Source organism: Tamandua tetradactyla, chromosome 12 (assembly GCF_023851605.1).
Source record: "Tamandua tetradactyla isolate mTamTet1 chromosome 12, mTamTet1.pri, whole genome shotgun sequence".
Classification (NCBI taxonomy): Eukaryota; Metazoa; Chordata; class Mammalia; order Pilosa; family Myrmecophagidae; genus Tamandua; species Tamandua tetradactyla.
In genome coordinates this window covers 16,132,792-16,142,628 of record NC_135338.1, presented here as the reverse complement: position 1 = coordinate 16,142,628, position 9,837 = coordinate 16,132,792, and the positions used below count along the sequence as shown (strand labels likewise).

General features: G+C 36.3%; 1 long non-coding RNA gene across 2 annotated transcripts in view; it reads left to right on the top strand.

Moving 5' to 3' along the window:
* Positions 1-2,385: 2,385 nt before the first annotated feature.
* LOC143651829 (uncharacterized) overlaps positions 2,386-9,837 on the top strand; it is a 61,026-nt gene continuing 53,574 nt past the window's right edge. For both annotated transcript variants that reach the window (XR_013160256.1, XR_013160255.1), the window contains exon 1: positions 2,386-5,397. This is a non-coding gene — a long non-coding RNA (uncharacterized LOC143651829). The remainder of the gene's footprint in view (positions 5,398-9,837) is intronic.

Below are 9,837 nucleotides of genomic sequence, written 5' to 3'. Positions count from 1 at the left end.
ATAATAATAAGTGACTCCTGGCACTTCATGACCAAAAAGAAACTATCTTTAATCTTCATGATTATGTCATAACTAAATATAACAAATATATTGTTTGGAAGAATTCCTTCATAGAGATATGTAGACCATGGCTTGATTCGACACTGTGGCTTTCATGTTTGTCTCATGGATATGTTGTGTTTTTTTAACTCATAATTTTTTTCCTCTATTTTCAGCTGTCTTGCCCTTTATCTGGTTTTTCTATAACTGCCCTCGAGTGGTTAAATATTGTTAGAGAACTCGAGATTCAAAGCCAAAAATTGGAAGTGGGCACTCTGTGCTGTCCAAAAGAGCTAGTGCTGATTCCTAAGAAGATTGTTTTGCCTATAACTATTTCAAACTTCTCACCACCCTGTAAACTCTTCAGCAGCCTATCCCTCTCCACTCAGTTAAGTTGGTTTCATACTTCATGAAGGGTTTAGAAGCTCTCAGAGACGTTCTGTTATTTTCCCCTCACCACATCTAGAAACCCACCTTCTTTAGGACCCAAGTTTGTTATCTTCCTTTTCTTTATAATATAGAAGTGCATCTGTTCTTCTCAGATGCCAGGTCCTTGCCCTGCCTCATATCTCTTCATATTTTCTCAAGGACTTGGCTCCTGCATTTGTGCCCTCTCTTACATCAGCAGCACCCCTCCAGCAGGTCATCTCTGTCAGCTTGTATACAGGCTCTGATATTGCTCATCTTTACAGACAATAAAAAATTACAACAAACAATTTTCCTCTGACTGCCTATCCACCCTTCTGTTTACCTTTACAGTTAAATGTCTCCAAAGGAAAATATACATTTCCTCCCTGTCTCCTCTGTAGTACCTGTCACTCTCTGAAATTCTGTTGTTGACTGGTTTTTATTTATTAATTAATTAAAAAAATATATATAACAACCAACAAACAGAAACATTCTTAACTTATGATCATTCCATTCTATATGTATAATCAGTAATTCATAATATCATTGCATAGTTGCATATTCATCATCATGATCATTTCTTAGAACATTTGTATCAATTCAGAAAAAGAAACAAAAAGATGACAGAAAAAAATTCATACATACCATACCCCTTACCCCTCCTTTCCATTGATCACTAACATTTCAATCTAAATTTATTTTAACATTTGTTCCCCTATTATTTATTTTTATTCCATATGTTCTACTCATCTGTTGATAAGGTAGATAAAAGGAGCATCAGACACAAGGTTTTCACAATCACACAGTCACATTGTGAAAACTATATCATTATACAATCATCTTCAAGAAACATGGCTACTGGAACACAGCTCTACATTTTCAGGCAGTTCCCCCCAGCCTCTCCATTACATCTTGACTAACAGGGTGATATCTAATGCATAAGAAAAACCTCCAGGATAAGCTCTCGACTCTGGAATCTCTCAGCCATTGACACCTTATTTTGTCTCATTTCTCTCTTCCCCCTTTTGGTCGAGAAGGTTTTCTCAATTCCTTGATATTGAGTCTCAGCTCATTCTAGGATTTCTGTGTTGACTGGTTTTTGTCTCTTACCCCCACTAGAAGGTTACCTCATCAGTTCTGTTCAACACTGTTCAGAAAAATTAAAAAATTGTAAAGAAAATTAATTTTCAGTTTTTTAAATTTGTTATTACTTTTTGCTGCAAAGTTGAAAATTGAATTGAAAAATTTATGAAAGCTATGTTAAATGTTGAATTTTTCTTTAGGTTACATTATGTTTCATTCTTTTATAAATAGAATTTAGTGTTGGCATCTAGCATCTAGAATTTGGATTCAAACTGCTTGGACTTGAATTCCAGCTTTTTCTCTTTATGGCATGTGACCGTGGGCAGTTTCCTAATCTCTCCATCTGTAAGATGGAAATAATAATAGTATTATTATTACCCTTTGTGTTTGTTATGTGGTCAAAGGAGACATGGCTTTGGAGTAAACTCAATAAAAATAATATAGTTATTTGTATAGACTTCTTCAATTTATAATATGTGACTGTAGTTGGTCATTGTATTTTTGTTCAGAGTGCTGATATCTCTTAGGGTATACTGGCTATGAATTGGACTCTGTTGTTTTGGTTTTTTTTTTCTGATTCTTTCCCTCTCTATTCCCCAGATCACCCAGGGATAGATTGGTGAAATGATCTACAGAAGAGGACCCTATAGAGTTTCCTAGCAGTTTGGTCATTTTTATTACTTGATAACATATTTTATATCAAGCCAAGTCCTTGGTATCATCTGATAGCTAGACCGTGTTCATGTTTGTCCTTGCTCCAAGAATGTTTTTTTACAGATGATTTGTTCACATCGGGATTGAGGCCACAGATCACATTTGGTCATTTTATGCCTTATGTCTATGTTAATCTAGGGCAGTTCCTCACTCCCCTCCCTTCCCTCGCCTGTGTGTGTGTGTGTGTGTGTGTGTGTGTGTGTGTGTGTGTGTGTGAGAGAGAGAGAGAGAGATAGAGAGAGAGAGAGAGAGAGAGATGGACTAGTTGCAGGAACTGGGTCACGTATCTTATGTACTTACTTACATTTGGGCTTTGTTTACTTCATTTTGGTGTCGATTTGTTGCTCTGTTCTCTGTATTTCCTATAAGTGGAAGTTAGTTCTAGAGGCTTGTCATGGTTAGGGACATGTGTCAACTTGGCCAAGTTGTGGTAGCTGTTTATCTGATTGGGCAAGTACTGGCCTGTCTGTTGCAGTGAGGACATTTCATAGGATTAGGTCATGAGCACATCAGCTGCATCCACAGCTGATTCCATTTGTAATCAGCCAAAGGGGAGTGTCTTCTACAATTAGTGATGCTAAATCTAATCACGGGAAGTCTTTTAAGGAGGACTCAGAGGAGACAGGCCCCATTCCTGCTTCTGCTGGTGAGCCTCTCCTGCGGAGTTCATCCAGACCCTCCATTGGAGTTGTAGGCTTCACAGCCTGCCCTGTGGATTTGGACTCTGCGTTCCTGTGGTCACGTGAGACACTTTTATAAATTTTATATTTGCAAGTGTTCCCTGTTGATTCTGTTTCTCTAGAGAACCCTAACTAATACAAGGCCTGATTAAAATCAGACTTAAGAATTAAGGTTTCTGATAAGACTGCTTACTAGTGCTTAATACTGTATCTTATTCAGAGGCCCACTATGGCTGACTACCCTACTTCTAGTGATGCTAAAAGATCCTACTGTTGATAATGTCAGTATCAGTGATTTCATTTGTGGTGGCAAAATGGTGATTATCTTATTGTGTCATCTCTTCCGTATTTATTGGCAAGAATTCTATAAAGAAGACCTTTATCAACTAGGACTGTTTGGGTCTACCCTGAAATACAGTTTTATGAGAGACTGCCAAGTAATTTTATACTATTCTCCTTGATAAAGATAGTAAATTTGAATCAGAATAAAAGGAATTGAGTTCATCTTTAGTTGCAATGAGTATTACAGTGAAATTCTGAGTACTATAGCAAAATGTGAGTGATTGCTTTTCTTTTACAATTGAGATAGGTACTCCAAAGTATCTGAAATTTGAAGGTGGAGATATCTGAAAACCTTTTAATAACTAGAGTCAAGCAATGGAGAAAAAAGAGTACTAGATAAGGATAAAAAGTCAGAGGATTTTCAGGACCAATTTGGCCCAGCCCTTATTCCTTAAATGGAACTGAATTTTTAGTTCATTCTTTGTAGACTAGAGGCTCTGGCAAGATAATACCACTAAATTCCTATGGAGGTCCTGAGTCTGGATTCAAAGAAAATATTTATTTATTAAAGAAATAAATGCTGCAAAAAACTCACATTGTTTTAAAATTTATTTCCTTAGTAAGATGAAAATGAAAATAGTGATGATCCATATTGGAATATTTTCTAAATCAGTTTATTTCTCAAGCAAAATATTATTTTGAGCGAGCTAATCCTTTGATCTGAAGTCTGTTTAGATTACAAACAGAATTGCCCTCCACACTCCACCCCTGCTCCCATCTTCTGGGGATCACTGAAATAAGAAAAACATGTACTCAAGGAACTTACCTTTGTGTCTGATGCTCCTGCTATCTATGGTATAGACAGGTGAGTGGGGAAAAATGGATAAAAAATAAATAATAAGGGGAACAAAGGTTAAAATTAATTGAGTAGATTGAAATACTAGTGGTCAATAAAAGGGAGTGTTAAGGGGTATGACATGTATGAGTCTTTTTCTTTTTTCTTTCTTTTTCTGGAGAGATATAAATGTTCAAAAAAATGGTCATTGTGATGAATACACAACTATGTGATGATGTATGCTCCTTTGATTGTAACCATGTCAAGAATGTTGGTTATGTCAGTTCATTGTATATAATAAAAATATTTAAAAAAAAGAATCTTACATGCTCAACTTTTATGATTTCTCAGAAGTATTACCTATTAATTACCAAATTCTTAAATTATTCTAGGACTTATACTTTTGGGGCCTACTAATATGAATACATTCTAATCTTTTAGTTTCTCTTTAGTTATTTCTTCATTTTAATCTGTCTTTAAATCCTTCCAGCAGAAGAGGCTTAACTCTAGACAGATCCATGGGGCAGTGTCTTCTACATCTGTAAAGACACTGTAATATCATCTATAAGACAGAAGTGAGGACCATAGGACAAGCTCTGTTGTCGTTTTTTTCCTTAAACTTTTTATTGATAAAATCTTCACACAAATACAGTTCATACATGGTGTAAATCAGTGGCTCACAATATCATCATATAGTTGTGTATTCATCACCATGATAATTTTTGGAATATTTGCATCACTCCAGAAAAATAAAAAACTAAAAAAAATACTCATATATACCATACATCCCTTTCATTGACCACTAGTATTTCAGTCTACTCAATTTATTTTACCCCTTATCCCCCCTCTTATTTATTTTTTTATCCATTTTTTTTTACTCATCTCTTTATTCCCTGGATAAAAAGAGCAGCAGGCACAAGGATTTCACAGTCACACAGTCACATTGTAAAAGCTATGTCATTACATAACCGTCTTCAAGAATCAAGGCTACTGGAACACAGCACAGCAGGTACTTCCCTCCAGCCACTCCAATGCACCATAAACTAAAAAGGGATAGCTATATAATGCATAAAAATAATCTCCAGGATGACCTCTCAACTGTTTGAAATCTCTCAGCCACTGAAACTTTGTCTCATTTCTCTCCTTCTTCTTTTGGTCAAGAAGACTTTCTCAGTCTGGTAATACCGGGTCCTGGCTCATCCTGGGTGTTCTGTTCCATGTTGCCAGGGAGATTTATGTCCCTGGGAGTTATGTCACACGTAGTGGGGAGGACAATGAGTTCACCTGCTGAGTTGGTTTAGAGAGACAGGCCACCTCTGAGCAACAGAAGAAGTCCTATAGGGGTGACTCTTTGGCGTAAGTATAAGTAGCAAGCTCTGCTTTTAAAACGTTTTTCTTGAACTGGTTCTTTCGCTCTAGCAGTTACCAGGATTTTCTTACATGTGTTTGTGTCCCTAAAATAAGGTCAGTGTTTTTATGAAATTGTATATAAACCAAAGAAATGAAGGTTTGTGTATTTTAGAAGTTAATGGTTAAAAGCAGGGAGAATTCTTCATTGGCTATCATTTTATTTAATTGTACTTTAACGGAGAGAGTCCCTTGATCACCATTTCTTATAATACCTCTTGTTTAACTTTACAGTTTTTCACATTCTAGCAGAGGATAGAAAAGAGAGCATACGAGCTTTGTGGCCTCTAAAGAGCAGAGCTTCAATCCCCTGATCACCATTTTCTAGCCTTAGAAATATGTTGTAATATTACTTGACGAGAGAAGAAGCAGTGTAAAGACTGGATGGTGGGTCAATAGTCCCAGTGAAATTCTGGCCTTTCTGTTTGTCAGAAGCCAGGGTGGTGGTGTTTTTTTTTTCCTTTCAAGAACATTTCTGTTATTTCATCCAGGATGCTGCTTTCATTTAACATCTTGTCCTCATTCATGTCAATAAATATTATCTATTAAACATCAACAACTGTTCACACTGGATTTCCAGAATCCAGCATTTTGTGTTAAGAAATACTCTGTGAATAAAAACTACATCTAAATAAGTTAAGCAATAGTAGCTTCTGAATTTATTAGACCTGAGACTGTCATCTTAATCTTTTTCTGACACTTTAAATATGACTTTCTGATACCTACAAAGCTGAAAAAAAACTGCCTCCTCTTGAGGAATTTCAATAATACTTTCTTCTGCCCAACTTCCCACAAGTGTAATAAAATCACTGGAGCCTACATTTAGATTTTATTCAGACTAACTTCCACCTCTTTTAAAAACTTAAGCATGTGTCTTTGCATAGTAAATTGCAAGTATATTTTCTAGTAAAGGCACAAAAGAAGTAGGGTACTCTAGTGAAAAGCATGCAGAATTTGAGTAAATAGTGGCTCTACAATTTGTTGACTGTGACCTTGGCTAAATTGCTTACTTCTCTTAGCCTCAACTGGAAGTAATTGTAAATTGAATACCTCAGACTTATTGTGAGTATAATCTCTCTCCTTTAATAAAGTGCCCTCCTAATGATTACTTTTGTTAGGTAAGTGTTGATACAATGGAAAGAGTGAACATAAGAACAAACAGTCTGTGCTACATTTCATTTCTTTCCTTTTAACAAAAGTGAGATCAGTCATGCTGCCAGCTTAACCTGGCTGCAAGGTGTTCTAATTAGAGATTTCATTCCAGTGGTCTTCAGATGATGTGAAAAAGTACACTTAAGTGCACTATATACTTTCTACACTTCTTAGGAGATGCTGGATCTCTCATTTCTGATGATGTATTAAGCCAATTCTACCTCCTTCTAATTTTTTAAAATAATTTTTCATAAATAATTTTTTATTTTATTTAAATACCAAAAAACTCCAAATAAACACAAACATTCCTATTTTGATCATTCCATTCTACATATATAATCAGTAATTCACAATATCATCACATAGCTGCATATTCATCATCATGATCATTTCTTGGAACATTTGCATCTATTCAGAAAAATAAAAAGAAAACAGAAAAGAATTCATACATACCATACCCGTTACCCCTCCATCTCATTGATCACTAGCATTTCAAACTAAATTTATTTTAACACTTGTTCCCCCTATTATTTATTTTTATTCCATATGTTCTACTCATCTGTTGACAAGGTAGATAAAAGGAGCATCAGACAAAAGGTTTACACAATCACACAGTCACATTGTGAAAGCTATATCATTCAGTCATCAAGAAACATGGCTACTGGAACACAGCTCTACATTTTCAGGCAGTTCCTTCCAGCCTCTCCATTACATCTTGAATAACAAGGTGATATCTACTTAATGTGTAAGAATAACCTCCAGGATAAGGTCTCCACTCTGTTTGGAATCTCTCAGCCATTGATACTTTGTCTCATTTCACTCTTCCCCCTTTTGTTCAAGAAGGTTTTCTCAATCCCTTGATGCTGAGTCTTGGCTCATTCTAGGGTTTTTCTCAATCCCTTGATGCTGAGTGTTGGCTCTTTCTGGGATTTCTGTCCCACGTTGCCAGGAAGATCCACATCCCTGGGAGTCATGTCCCACATAGACAGGGGGAGGGTGGTGAGTTTGCTTTTGTGTTGGCTGGAGAGAGAGGCCACATCTGAGCAACAAAAGAGGTTCTCTTGGGGGTGACTCCCAGGCCTGATTTCAAGTGGACTTGACCTAGCCCTTGCGGGGTTAAGTTCTACATGAACAAACCCCAAGACTGGGGGTTCGTCCTGTAGCTGTGGTTGTCCGCACTGCTTCTGAGAATCAAGAATTCAACTTGGGGGAAGTTGAATTTTCCCCCTTTCTCACCATTCCCCAAAGGGGACTTTGCAAATACTTTTTTATTCACTGATCAAATCACTCTGGGATTTATCAGGGCATCACTCTGGACAAACCAACAAAATCTCATGTCCTACTCAAGATTCCGTGTACTTATGGTGTTCAGTTAAGCTTTCTTCATAAATTATATTAGGAAATGCACTAGTCAAAATATAAATTTTTTACAAATAAACATTTTTTTGCTTTAGTCTCACACATAAGTTGAAATTTTAAAATATTAATTACCATCTATTTCCAGCACCCTGCAGTAATGACATTCTTTGTTCTTCCTCATGCAAAAACATTTTTAAAATTTGCACATATAGCACTATCATTATACACTCTAGGCATTCCTATATTATACCATCTCAGTCTTTATCATCTTTCTTTCTGATTTTGTTTGTGCCCCCAGACCTCCTCCCTCTATCATTTTCACATTCAGCTTCATTCAGTGTTTTAACATAATTGTATTACAGTTAGGTAGTATTGTGCTGTACATTTCTGAGCTTTTACATTCAGTCCTGTTGCACAATCTATATCCCTTCAGTTCCAATTACCCAATATCTGACCCTGTTTCTATCTCCTGATGGTCTCTGTTACCAATGAAATTCTCCAAGTTTATTCACTAATGTCAGTTCATATCAGTGAGACCACACAGTATTTGTCCTTTTGTTTCTGGCTGATCTCACTCAGCATAATGTTGTTACATACTTCATAACTTTATTCTGTCTTACAGCTGCATAATATTTCATTGTATGTATATAACACAGTTTGTTTCACCACTCATCTGTTGATAGGCATTTTGGCTGTTTCCATCTCTTTGCAATTGTAAATAATGCTGCGGTAAACGTTGGTGTGCAAATGTCCATTTGTGTCCTTGCCCTCATGTCTTCTGAGTAGATACCTAGCAATGTTATTGCCAGATCATATGGCAATTCTATATTTAGCTTTTTGAGGAACCACCAAAATGCCTTCCACCGTGGTTGTACCATTTGACATTCCCACTAACAGTGGATAAGTGTGCCTCTTTCTCCACATCCTCTCCAGCACTTGTCATTTTCTGTTTTATTGATAATGGCCATTCTGGTGGGTGTGAGATGATATCTCATTGTGGTTTTGACTTGCATTTCTCTAATAGCCAGGGAAGTTGAGCATCTATTCATGTGCCTTTTAGCCATTTGTATTTCCTCTTCTGAGAAGTGTCTGTTCAAGTCTTTTGCCCATTTTGTAATTGGGTTGGCTGTCTTTTTGTTGTTGAGTTGAACAATCTCTTTACAAATTCTGGATACTAGACCTTTATCTGATACTTTGTTTCCAAATATTGTCTACCATTGTGTAGGCTTTTTTACTTTCTTGGTGAAGTTCTTTGATGCACAAAAGTGTTTAATTTTGAGGAGTTCGCATTTATTCCTTTTTTTCTTCAATGCTCTTGCTTTGGGTGTAAAGCCTAGAAAACCACCTCCAAGTATAAGATTTATAAGATATTTCCCTACATTTTCCTCTAACAGTTTTATGGTCTTAGATCTAATGTTTAGGTCTTTGATCCATTTTGAGTTAATTTTTGTATAGGGTGTGAGATTTGGGTCCTCTTTCATTCTTTTGCATATGGATATCCAGTTCTCTAGTTACCATTTATTGAAGAGACTGTTCTGTCCCAGGTGAGTTGGCTTGACTGCCTTCTCAAAGATCAGTTGTCCAAGGATGAGAGGGTCTATGTCTGAACACTCTATTTGATTCCATTGGTCAATATATCGATATTTAAGCCAGTTCCATGTTGTTTTGACTACTGTAGCTTCATAATACGCCTTAAAGTCAGGTAGTGTGAGACCTCTGACTTCATTTTTTTCCCTCAGGATACTTTTAGCTGTTCGGGGCACCCTGCCCTTCCAAATAAATTTGGTTATTGGTTTTTCTATTTCTGAAAAATAAGTTTTTGGATTTTAATTGGTATTGCTTTGCATCTGTAAATCAGTTTAGGTAGAATTGACATCT